General features: G+C 44.4%; 4 non-coding genes across 4 annotated transcripts; all 4 read left to right on the top strand.

The window, feature by feature from the left end:
• The first annotated feature begins 3,484 nt into the window (after positions 1-3,484).
• On the top strand, positions 3,485-3,557 carry trnak-cuu (transfer RNA lysine (anticodon CUU)). Its single transcript has one exon. It is a non-coding gene; the product is annotated as a tRNA-Lys (tRNA).
• Positions 3,558-4,575: 1,018 nt separating this feature from the next.
• trnaf-gaa (transfer RNA phenylalanine (anticodon GAA)) lies at positions 4,576-4,648 on the top strand. The gene has a single exon. It is a non-coding gene; the product is annotated as a tRNA-Phe (tRNA).
• A 2,849-nt stretch (positions 4,649-7,497) lies between these two features.
• trnak-cuu (transfer RNA lysine (anticodon CUU)) lies at positions 7,498-7,570 on the top strand. The gene has a single exon. It is a non-coding gene; the product is annotated as a tRNA-Lys (tRNA).
• Positions 7,571-8,588: 1,018 nt separating this feature from the next.
• On the top strand, positions 8,589-8,661 carry trnaf-gaa (transfer RNA phenylalanine (anticodon GAA)). Its single transcript has one exon. It is a non-coding gene; the product is annotated as a tRNA-Phe (tRNA).
• The last annotated feature ends 4,691 nt before the right edge of the window (positions 8,662-13,352 follow it).

The raw sequence follows: 13,352 nt of genomic DNA, 5'->3' as shown, positions 1-13,352 counted from the left end.
ATCGCTCCAAACAGATCTGGACAATGTGCAGCGCAGCCGCACAGGAGTTACAAATCCACCCTCTCGCCACTCGGCAATCGCATGAACTGAACTTTACTCTGGCCCGTGTCACCGCGCTGAAATCGAGTCTTTCTCGGCCACATTTTTTCTTAACATAATAATTACAGGTTTAAGAGTGAAAATTGTCGTCCACTTCACTGTCAGTGCAAGAGACAACTTTGTAGACACCGTGTAGTGTCACAGACCTGCTGGTTTGTCCTGCTCATTTCATCTCATCTCATTTTCAGCAAAACTGAATATTACTGGAACAGAGAATGGCGAATCACAGCTCAAAAATCAATCCTCTCTTCCACGAGCGGACTGAGTCTTTCAACATACAGGTGTTTAATGGCAAGGTGAGTTTAATTTTCAGAAATAATACAGCACAGATTTTGACTCGTGCAAGCTGCACACATTTTATTTTGGAAAAGTAAACTGATTGGAAGAAAGCTGTTACATTGAGTGCGGCAACCTGAAGCGTCAGCTCGATGAATTAGTCATAGAATCATAGAATCATAGAATCATAGAAGTTACAACATGGAAACAGGCCCTTCGGCCCAACATGTCCATGTCGCCCAGTTTATACCACTAAGCTAGTCCCAATTGCCTGCACTTGGCCCATATCCCTCGATACCCATCTTCCCCATGTAACTGTCCAAATGCTTTTTAAAAGACAAAATTGTACCCGCCTCTACTACTGCCTCTGGCAGCTCGTTCCAGACACTCACCACCCTTTGAGTGAAAAAATTGCCCCTCTGGATCCTTTTGTATCTCTCCCCTCTCACCTTAAATCTGTGCCCCCTCGTTATAGACTCCCCTACCTTTGGGAAAAGATTTTGACTATCGACCTTATCTATGCCCCTCATTATTTTATAGACTTCTATAAGATCACCCCTTAACCTCCTACTCTCCAGGGAATAAAGTCCCAGTCTGTCTAACCTCTCCCTGTAAGTCAAACCATCAAGTCCCGGTAGCATCCTAGTAAATCTTTTCTGCACTCTTTCTAGTTTAATAATATCCTTTCTATAATAGGGTGACCAGAACTGTACACAGTACTCCAAGTGTGGCCTCACCAATGCCCTGTACATCTTCAACAAAACATCCCAACTCCTGCATTCAATGTTCTGACCAATGAAACCAAGCATGCTGAATGCCTTCTTCACCACCCTATCCACCTGTGACTCCACTTTCAAGGAGCTATGAATCTGTACTCCTAGATCTCTTTGTTCTATAACTCTCCCCAACGCCCTACCATTAACGGAGTAGGTCCTGGCCCGATTCGATCTACCAAAATGCATCACCTCACATTTATCTAAATTAAACTCCATCTGCCATTCATCGGCCCACTGGCCCAATTTATCAAGATCCCGTTGCAATCCTAGATAACCTTCTTCACTGTCCACAATGCCACCAATCTTGGTGTCATCTGCAAACTTACTAACCATGCCTCCTAAATTCTCATCCAAATCATTCATATAAATAACAAATAACAGCGGACCCAGCACCGATCCCTGAGGCACACCGCTGGACACAGGCATCCAGTTTGAAAAACAACCCTCGACAACCACCCTCTGTCTTCTGTCGTCAAGCCAATTTTGTATCCAATTGGCTACCTCACCTTGGATCCCATGAGATTTAACCTTATGTAACAACCTACCATGCGGTACCTTGTCAAATGCTTTGCTGAAGTCCATGTAGACCACGTCTACTGCACAGCCCTCATCTATCTTCTTGGTTACCCCTTCAAAAAACTCAATCAAATTCGTGAGACATGATTTTCCTCTCACAAAACCATGCTGACTGTTCCTAATTAGTCCCTGCCTCTCCAAATGCCTGTAGATCCTGTCCCTCAGAATACCCTCTAACAACTTACCCACTACAGATGTCAGGCTCACTGGTCTGTAGTTCCCAGGCTTTTCCCTGCCGCCCTTCTTAAACAAAGGCACAACATTTGCTACCCTCCAATCTTCAGGCACCTCACCTGTAGCGGTGGATGATTCAAATATCTCTGCTAGGGGACCCGCAATTTCCTCCCTAACCTCCCATAACGTCCTGGGATACATTTCATCAGGTCCCGGAGATTTATCTACCTTGATGCGCGTTAAGACTTCCAGCACCTCCCTCTCTGTAATATGTACACTCCTCAAGACATCACTATTTATTTCCCCAAGTTCCCTAACATCCATGCCTTTCTCAACCGTAAATACCGATGTGAAATATTCATTCAGGATCTCACCCATCTCTTGTGGTTCCGCACTTAGATGATCTTTTTGATCCTTAAGAGGCCCTACTCTCTCCCTAGTTACCCTTTTGCCCTTTATGTATTTGTAGAAGCTCTTTGGATTCACCTTTGCCTGATCTGCCAAAGCAATCTCATATCCCCTTTTTGCCCTCCTGATTTCTCTCTTAACTCTACTCCGGCAATCTCTATACTCTTCAAGGGATCCACTTGATCCCAGCTGCCTATGCTGGGATCAAGTCCTTGAACATTTGCAAGTTCTGTTTCTGTGGCGCAATTGGTTAGCGCGTTTCGCTGCGAACTGAAAAGTTGGTCGTTGGAGGACACGAAGGCAACCTTTTACCTTAACATTCATTGTCTCGCAAATTCTTGGGTTCGAATGTGTGTCTTGTCTGCCAGAAAATGTACCGCAAGCATTGCCAGCTGAGTGCGTCTGATTTTCCACCATTTATTCTGCGGTTGGATAACAGGCATATGAAAAATATCCAAAAAAACGAGGTTGGCTTGAACGAAGTCGGAATACTTCTTGACAGAGAAGGATCGAAGGTTGCAAGCGAGCTCCTTCACACTGACATTGATATTTCTGCAGTGAGCGACATCAGACTGTTTCCACAATGAATGTCACTCCCTTTATTTTGGAAAAGTGAAATGGTATTCACATTCCGACTGGTTTCAGTTGATTTGTGAGAGATCGCTAAAGGATCAATCTCCGGTGAAGACGGCCTTTTTCTCTCTCTCTGTTGGCCGAATCCAAAATGAAATTGGAGCTGGACTAATCATGCAAGAAATCAGGAATCACTTTAGCAAACAAAATACGGCCGAAAGCTGGAACTCTCTCATCCCAAAGGATGTGGATTGTGGTTCAATTCATAATTTGAAGTCTGATATTGACAGATCGTTTTTCGATTCGGGTACCAAGGAATATGAGTCCAAGACGGAGAAACAGAGATGAATTGCAGATCAACTCATGATCCAATTGAATGGGGCAGCAGGTTCGAGGGGCTGAATGGCCTTCTCTTGTCCCGATGTTCCGATACTGCTCAGCGCGGAGCTGGACGAATGGTAAAAGACATCAGACTAACTCCAGAATGAAAAAACGGGTGTTCAGAAGTCGATACCCTGAGATTGTGGAACGAACTGAACTCCTGCAGCAAAGACAACAGCTGTCTCTCTGCAATAATAAGATGGGAAGAATTTCAGCAGTCGGCCCGGCTAGCTCAGTCGGTAGAGCATGAGACTCTTTATCTCAGGGTCGTGGGTTCAAGCCCCACGTTGGGCGATTTGTGTTCTACTTTTCACACTCGGTGATAAAATTTTTAAAGTGCAACCTCTTGTCTCCAGATTCGAAACAGGCACAACCCTGAGCTGTGTGAAAGGAAACCGTGAGCGTTGCCAAATATCCACTCCCGATCGATTCTACCTTCTCGTTCCCTCCACATGGGACACGGACAGGTTATCGGTTCAATTGGATTCACTTTTTGTTGTTATTAAAAATGTTGAAGATCAGAAAATGTAATATTTAGGAGATGCCAACGCTGGAACAATTCGCCTCTCTGATACCTCCTGATCCCCCCTTACCCCATTTGATTCTCCCTGTGCTCCTTATCATCGCTGATACGCTCTGTCTCTTACCTTCTCCGATACCCTCAGAGAGTCCATGATTCACTTTGAACATTGTCAGCGCCATTCACCTGCTCTGATACCTATTGATTGCCCCTTACACAGATGCGCCCTGAGCCGCCTTACACTCTCCCATACTCGGCAGTCCTTCCCCTCTCTCAGATCTTAAAACACTCTCTGATGCCATCTGACTGCCCGCTCTCCTCTTTGAGCCCCCTAACACTCTCTGATGCCCTCTGATAGTACCTTCCCCTCTCTGAGATGCCCTTGCCACAATGGATCGCCACAAAGAAGCGATTAGACGCCCTGAGGCCTTCTCAGAAGCAATTACCCTCCCTGCTATCAAAGTGCGGTGTAACTTCACAGGTGGATCTACCGGTCTGTGTTAAGGATGAGATCAAGAGTTTGATCGGTCGCTGCTGCTTCCGCCTCTGAGAGCTCTATCGGCGGTCGGTACCGATCTTCCTCCCACAAACTGGGTGTGGATTTATGAGTGCGCTGTTGATTTATAAACTTTGGTAGTTTACGTATGACAACGATGTTTATATATGAACTGTGGGTGTATCTCGACGAGTACGATGTTGGAATATGAATTGTGGAATGAACAGGAGGGGCAATTCCTCCTGGGGTTATATTTTCTTCCACGACAATAACACAAAGTAACAGCTGGGTGTAAAGCCGAAACAGCTCAGTTGGGAGAGCGTTAAACTGAAGATCTGAAGGTCCTTGGTTCAATCCCGAGTTTCAGCAGTTTTTGGTTGTTTACTTTCTTCTTCCTTGCTTCGATTCTCGGATTTATTTGCAGTGAAATTTAATTCCCGCCACTGTATGATTGTGGATTGAATAGAGAGACATCAAGAATGGGAAATATTTATATCGTTTGTATTTGGCTGTTATTTCACTGTTACCTTCTGCCTTTTTCTCTTGGTTTTGTCTCTCTCGGTGCCAGGTGACTATTTGATTTGTCCGAAACTGATCCATTTTCCACATCTTGGGGCGGTCAGACCCGCTCTGTCTGTCTGTTGCTGCTGATGATCATTAATGGGAACAGGCCGCGAGTCAAACGTTTATCTGCAAATTGGAGAAAGACAAATAAAAAGAAAGACGTGTTTATCCTGCCCAGGGGCAAAGTTACAACGGATGTAATTCAAAAACGGTCCCCGTGAATTTTTCTGTGGATTTTCGTTTTAAAGCTTCGATTTCAAAAGTTACAAAAACTCGAAATAAATAAAGTAAATTACAAGAATCGTGTCCGTGATCATTATGTTACAGTATACTCTTTGCAAACGAGTTAACCGGCCGTACCAACGGCACATTAGGCTGTTTAATTAATTTTTGTACCTGCAGCGATTTCTGTACTTGGACCCCTAAATCTCTCTGCTCCTCCACAGCACCGAGTTTCTCACCATTTAGAAAATATTCTGATTTATCTTTCTTAGATTTAAAGTGTATGACCTCGGTCTCCCCCACATTGAACACTATTTGCCACAGTTTTGTCCACACACTTAATCTATCAATTCCCACTTTTCAATTTCCTGCTACCATCTGCGTGACTTCCTGCGTCACCAGAAGGCTGCGTGTTCAAAACACGGGGTAACCGTTGCCTTTAGAGCTGATAGGGTTCTGTATCGTTCCGGAATGAATGTTTCATCTGCTTTTTCTCAATAAACAGAACCTTGCTCTAAATTCTGGTTCTCTGGATCTCAAATTTGAGCAAATCGTTTTAATTTTCCCGCGACTTTTGATCTTGTGATGCGGATGAAACTTTTGCAAAGAGGGAGAAGAAGTCCCCAAATCGCCCCACGTGTATCTCAAACGCTTTGGGAAGAAGTTCTGTGTAAACAATCAGGAATTTAAAGGCACCTCAATGACCTGCACTTTCATTGAATGACTTTTTTTCGCCATTGGAATCGACGAGAAATCGCTGTCGGCTTTCATCTCACGGAAGTGGAGAGTGTGGCCGCCTTGTATCGGTCAACGTGTTAGTGACGAGTTTGGGTTAAGCACGGGTCGCGTTTATTTCTGAAATCTTACCAAGCACCGGGAAAAAGAAACTTAGAATCAAACTGTCCCTGTAAGTGATGAATTGAAGGGAATATCGCTCCAAACAGATCTGGACAATGTGCAGCGCAGCCGCACAGGAGTTACAAATCCAACCTCTCGCCACTCGGCAATCGCATGAACTGAACTTTACTCTGGCCCGTGTCACCGCGCTGAAATCGAGTCTTTCACGGCCACATTTTTTCTTAACATAATAATTACTGGTTTAAGAGTGAAAATTGTCGTCCACTTCACTGTAAGTGCAAGAGACAACTTTGTAGACACCGTGTAGTGTCACAGACCTGCTGGTTTGTCCTGCTCATTTCATCTCATCTCATTTTCCGCAAACCTGAATATTACTGGAACAGAGAATGGCGAATCACAGCTCAAAAATCAATCCTCTCTTCCACGAGCGGACTGAGTCTTTCAACATACAGGTGTTTAATGGCAAGGTGAGTTTAATTTTCAGAAATAATACAGCACAGATTTTCACTCGTGCAAGCTGCACACATTTTATTTTGGAAAAGTAAACTGATTGGAAGAAAGCTGTTACATTGAGCGCGGCAACCTGAAGCGTCAGCTCGATGAATTGGTCCTTGAACATTTGCAAGTTCTGTTTCTGTGGCGCAATTGGTTAGCACGTTTCGCTGCGAACTGAAAAGTTGGTCGTTAGAGGACACGAAGGCAACCTTTTACCTTAACATTCATTGTCTCGCAAATTCTTGGCTTCGAATGTGTGTCTTGTCTTCCAGAAAATGTACCGCAAGCATTGCCAGCTGAGTGCGTCTGATTTTCCACCATTTATTCTGCGGTTGGATAACAGGCATATGAAAAATATCCAAAAAAACGAGGTTGGCTTGAACGAAGTCGGAATACTTCTTGACAGAGAAGGTTCGAAGGTTGCAAGCGAGCTCCTTCACACTGACACGGATATTTCTGCAGTGAGCGACATCAGACTGTTTCCACAATGAATGTCACTCCCTTTATTTTGGAAAAGTGAAATGGTATTCACATTCCGACTGGTTTCAGTTGATTTGTGAGAGATCGTTAAAGGATCAATCTCCGGTTAAGACAGCCTTTTTCTCTCTCTCTGTTGGCCGAATCCAAAATGAAATTGGAGCTGGACTAATCATGCAAGAAATCAGGAATCACTTTAGTAAACAAAATACGGCCGAAAGCTGGAACTCTCTTATCCCAAAGGATGTGGATTGTGGTTCAATTCATAATTTGAAGTCTGATATTGATGGATCGTTTTTCGATTCGGGTACCAAGGAATATGAGTCCAACACGGAGAAACAGAGATGAATTGCAGATCAACTCATGATCCAATTGAATGGGGCAGCAGGTTCGAGGGGCTGAATGGCCTTCTCTTGTCCCGATGTTCCGATACTGCTCAGCGCGGAGCTGGACGAATGGTAAAAGACATCAGACTAACTCCAGAATGAAAAAACGGGTGTTCAGAAGCAGATACCCTGAGATTGTGGAACGAACTGAACTCCTGCAGCAAAGCCAACAGCTGTCTCTCTGCAATAATAAGATGGGAAGAATTTCAGCAGTCGGCCCGGCTCGCTCAGTCGGTCGAGCATGAGACTCTTCATCTCTGGGTCGTGGGTTCGAGCCCCACGTTGGGCGATTTGTGTTCTACTTTTCACAGTCGGTGACAAAATTTTTGAAGTGCAACCTCTTGTCTCCAGATTCGAAACAGGCACAACCCTGAGCTGTGTGAAAGGAAACCGTGAGCGTTGCCAAATATCCACTCCCTATCGATTCGACCTTCTCGTTCCCTCCACATGGGACGCGGACAGGTTATCGGTTCAATTGGATTCACTTTTTGTTGTTATTAAAAATGGTGAAGGTCAGAAAATGTAATATTTAGGAGATGCCAACGCTGGAACAATTCGCCTCTCTGATACCTCCTGATCCCCCCTTACCCTATTCGATTCTCCCTGTGCTCCTTATCATCGCTGATACGCTCTGTCTCTTACCTCCTCCGATACCCTCAGAGAGTCCATGATCCACTTTGAACCTTGTCAGCGCCATTCACCTGCTCTGATACCTATTGATTGCCCCATACACAGATGCGCCCTTAGCCGCCTTACACTCTCCCATACTCGGCAGTCCTTCCCCTCTCTCAGATCTTAATACACTCTCTGATGCCATCTGACTGCACGCTCTCCTCTGTGAACCACCTTACACTCTCTGATGACCTCTGATAGTACCTTCCCCTCTCTGAGATGCCCTTGCCCCAATGGATCGCCACGAAGAAGCGATTAGACACCCTGAGGCCTTCTCAGAACCAATTACCGTCCCTGCGATCAAAGTGCGGTGTAACTTCACAGGTGGATCTACCGGTCTGTGTTAAGGATGAGATCAAGAGTTTGATCGGTCGCTGCTGCTTCCGCCTCTGAGAGCTCTATCGGCGTTCGGTACCGATCTTCCTCCCATCAACTGGGTGTGGATGTATGAGTGCGCTGTTGATTTATTAACTTTGGTAGTTTACGTAAGACAACGATGTTTATATATGAACTGTGGGTGTATCTCTATGAGTGTGATGTTTATATATGAATTGTGGAATAAACAGGAGGGGCAATTCCTCCTGGGGTAATATTTTCTTCCACGACAATAACACAAAGTAATCGTTGGGTATAGAGCCGAAAGAGCTCAGTTGGGAGAGCGTTAGACTGAAGATTTGAAGGTCCTTGGTTCAATCCCGAGTTTCGGCAGTTTTTGGTTGTTTACTTTCTTCTTCCTTGCTTCGATTCTCGGATTTATTTGCAGTGAAATTTAATTCCCGCCACTGAAGGATTGGGGTTTGAATAGAGAGACATCAAGGATGGGAAATATTTATATCGTTTGTATTTGGCTGTTATTTCACTGTTACCTACTGCCTTTTTCTCTTGGTTTTGTCTCTCTCGGTGCCAGGTGACTATTTGATTTGTCCGAAACTGATCCACTTTCCACATCTCGGGGCGGTCAGACCCGCTCTGTCTGTCTGTTGCTGCTGATGATAATTGATGGGAACAGGCCGCGAGTCAAACGTTTATCTGCAAATTGGACAAAGACAAATAAAAAGAAAGGCGTGTCTATCCTGCCCAGGGGCAAAGTTACAACGGATGTAATTCAAAAAACCGACCCCGTGAATTTTTCTGTGGATTTTCTTTGTAAAGCTTCAATTTCAAAAGTTACAAAAACGCGAAATAAATAAAGTAAATTACAAGAATCGAGTCCGTGATCATTATGTTACAGTATACTCTTTGCAAACGAGTTAACCGGCCGTACCAATGGCACATTAGGCTGTTTAATTAATTTTTGTACCTGCAGCGATTTCTGTACTTGGACCCCTAAATCTCTCTGCTCCTCCACAGCACCGAGTTTCTCACCATTTAGAAAATACTCTGATTTATCTTTGTTAGATTTAAAGTGTATGACCTCGGTCTTCCCCACATTGAACTCTATTTGCCACAGTTTTGTCCACACACTTAATCTATCAATTCCCACTTTTCAATTTCCTGCTACCATCTATCTGCGTTTCTTCCTGCGTCACCAGAAGGCTGCGTGTTCAAAACACGGGGTAACCGTTGCCTTTCGAGCTGATAGGATTCTGTATCGTTCCGGAATGAATGTTTCATCTGCTTTTTCTCAATAAACAGAACCTTGCTCTATATTCTGGTTCTCTGGTTCTCAAATTTGAGCAAATCGTTTCATTTTGCCCTCGACTTTTGACCTTGTGCTGCGGATGAAACTTTTGCAAAGAGGGAGAAGAAGTCCCCAAATCGCCCCACGTGTATCTCAAACGCTTTGGGAAGAAGTTCTGTCGAAACAATCAGGAATTTAAAGGCACCTCAATGACCTGCACTTTCATTGAATGAGTTGTTTTCGCCATTGGAATCGACGAGAAATCGCTGTCGGCTTTCATCTCACTGAAGTGGAGAGTGTGGCCGCCTTGTATCGGTCAACGTGTTAGTGACGAGTTTGGGTTAAGCACGGGTCGCGTTTATTTCTGGAATCACACCAAGCACCGGGGAAAAGAAACTTAGAATCAAACTGTCCCTTTAAGTGATGAATTGAAGGGAATATCGCTCCAAACAGATCTGGACAATGCGCAGCGCAGCCGCACAGGAGTTCCAAATCCAACCTCTCACCACTCGGCAATCGCATTAACTGAACTTTACTCTGGCCCAGTGTCACCGCGCTGAAATCGAGTCTTTCTCGGCCACATTTTTTCTTAACATAATAATTACTGGTTTAAGAGTGAAAATTTTCGTCCGCTTCACTGTAATTGCAAGAGACAACTTTGTAGACACCGTGTAGTGTCACAGACCTGCTGGTTTGTCCTGCTCATTTCATCTCATCTCATTTCCAGCAAACCTGAATATTACTGGAACAGAGAATGGCGAATCACAGCTCAAAAATCAATCCTCTCTTCCACGAGCGGACTGAGTCTTTCAACATACAGGTGTTTAATGGCAAGGTGAGTTTAATTTTCAGAAATAATACAGCACAGATTTTGACTCGTGCAAGCTGCACACCCTTTATTTTGGAAAATTAAACTGATTGGAAGAAAGCTGTTACATTGAGCGCGGCAACCTGAAGCTTCAGCTCGGTGAATTCGTCCTTGCGCAATAGCAAACTCTGTCTCTGTGGCGCAATTGGTTAGCGCGTTCTGGTAGTCAACTAAAAGGTTGGTGCTTCGAACTCAGCCGGGGACGCGAGAGCAACCTTTTACCTTAACATTCATTGTCTCGCATTTCTTGGGTTCGAATGTGTGTCTTATCTGCCAGAAAAGGTACCGTAAACATTGCCAGCTTCGTGCGTCTGATTTTCCACAATTTATTCTGCGGTTGGATTACAGGCATCTGAAAAATATCCAAAAAAAACGAGGTTGCCTTGAACGAAGTCGGAATAAGTCTTGACAGAGAAGGTTCGAAGGTTGCAGGCGAGCTCCTTCAGACTGAATCACACTGACATGGATATTTCTACAGTGAGCGACATCAGACTGTTTCCACAATGAATGTCACTCCCTTTATTTTGGAGAAGTGAAATGGTATTCACATTCCGACAGTTTTCAGTTGCTTTGTGAGAGATCGTTAAAGGATCAATCTCCGGTTAAGGCGGCCTTTTTCTCTCTCTCTGTTTGCCGAATCCAAAATGAAATTGGAGCTGGACTAATCATGCAAGAAATCAGGAATCACTTTCGCAAACAAAATACAGCCGAAAGCTGGAAATCTCTCATCCCAAAGGATGTGGATTGTGGCTCAAATCAAATTTTCAAATCTGATATTGATAGATCTTTTTCCGTTTCGGTTACCAAGGGATATGAGTCCAAGGCGGGGAAACAGACATGAATTACTGATCATCTCATGATCAAATTGAATGAGACAGCAGGTTCGAGGGGCTGAATGGTCTTTTCCTGTCCCGATGTTCCTCTCCTGCTCATGCGGGGCTGGACGACTGGTAAAAGTCATCAGATTGACTCGAGAATGAGAAGTGGGTGTTCAGATTCAGCCACTTTGGCATTGTCGGACAAACTGAACCCCAACATCAACGTCACCACCTGCCTCTCTGCAATAATAGGATGAGAAGGAGCCCTGCCGCTGGCCCGGCTCGCTCAGTCGGTAAAGCACGAAATTCCTAATCTCAGGGTCGTGGGTTTAAACCACAGCTTGGGCGTTTTGTGTTCTATTTTTCACAGTTGGTGATGAAAGGTTCAAAGTGCAACCTCTTATCTCCAGTTCACGAAATCCAGTTATATAAACAGACAAAACACTGAGCTGTGTGAAAGGAAACCGTGAGCGTTGCCAAATATCCAGCCCCTCCCGATACTATCTTCTCATTCCCTCCACATGGGACACGGCAGATACCGTTTCAATAGTTTTCATTTTTGCTGTTATTAAAAATGTTGATTTTTAGGAAGTGTAATATTTAGAAGATGCCAACTCTGGATCCATTCGCCTCTCTGATACCTCCTGAGCCCACCTTACCCTCTTTGATTCTCCATGAGCTGCTCATCTTCTGTGATATCCTCAGAGAGTCCATGATCCTCTTTGAACCATGTCAGCGCCCTTTGCACTCTCTGGTACCCGCTGAGTGCCCCTCACCCACTGACACGCCCTGAGCGTCCTTACATTCTCTGATACCCTCTGGCAGTCCTTCCCCTCTGCGAGATCTCAATATACTCTCTGATACCCTCTGAATGCCCGCTCCCCTCTCTGAGAAGCCCTTGCCCCAATGGATCGCCACGAAGAAGCGATTAGACCCTCCGATGCCTTGTCAGAACACATTACCGTCCCTGCTTTCAAAGTGCAGTGTAACTTCACAGGTGGATCTACCGGTCTGTGTTAAGAATGAGATCCAGATTTGTTCGGTCGCTGTTGCTTCCGCCTCTCCCACTCTGAGAGCTCTATTGGCAGTCGGTACTGATCTTCCTCCTATAAACTGGGTGTGGATCTATGAGTGCGCTGCTGATTGATAAACTTTGGGAGTTTATGTATGACAGCGATGCTTATATATGCTCTGTGGGTGTGTATATATGAGTGCAATGTTTATATATGAATTGTGGAATGAACAGGAGGGGCAATTCCTCCTGGGGCTATATTTACTTCCACGACAATAACACGAAATAAACGATGGATGTGGAGCCGAAATAGCTCAGTTGGGAGAGTGTTAAGGTCCTTAGTTCAATCCCGAGTTTCGGCAGTTTATGGTTGTTTAGTATCTCCTTCCTTGCTTCGATTCTCGCATTTATTTATAGTAAAATTTGATACCCGACACTGAAGGATTGGGGATGGAATAGAGAGACATCAAGGATGGGAAATATTTCTATCGTCTCTATGTAGTTTTTATTTCTCTGTTACCTTCTGCCTTTTTCTCTTGGTTTTGTCTCTCTCGTGCCGGGTGATATTTGATTTGATGCATTTGTTCTAAACTGATCCCTTTTCCACATCTCGGGGCGGTCAGACCCGCTCTGTCTGTCTGTTGCTGCTGATGATCATTAATGGGAACAGGCCGCGAGTTAAACGTTGATCTGCAAACCGGAGAAAGACAAAAAAAGACTTGTTTCTCCGACCCGAGGGCAAAGTTGCAATGGATGTTATTCAAATAAACTATCCCCGTGAATTTGTCTGTGGTTTTTTTTGTAAAGTTTCGATTTTAAAAGTTACAAAAACCCGAAATAAATAAAGTAAATTACAAGAATCGAATCAGTGATCATGACATTACGGTATACTCTATGCAAATGAGCTAACCGGCCCGACTAACGGCACATTCGGTTATTTAATTATTTTTTTACCTGTACGCTGGCTGGTAGCGGTTTCTGTACATGGCCCTCTACATCTCTCTTCTCGTCCACAGTTCCGAGATTCTCACCACTTTAGAAAATACTCTGATTTATCTTTCTCATATTTACAGTGCATGA

This window comes from Heptranchias perlo, chromosome 20, assembly GCF_035084215.1.
Source record: "Heptranchias perlo isolate sHepPer1 chromosome 20, sHepPer1.hap1, whole genome shotgun sequence".
Taxonomy (NCBI): Eukaryota; Metazoa; Chordata; class Chondrichthyes; order Hexanchiformes; family Hexanchidae; genus Heptranchias; species Heptranchias perlo.
This window is presented reverse-complemented; position numbering and strand designations above follow the sequence as displayed.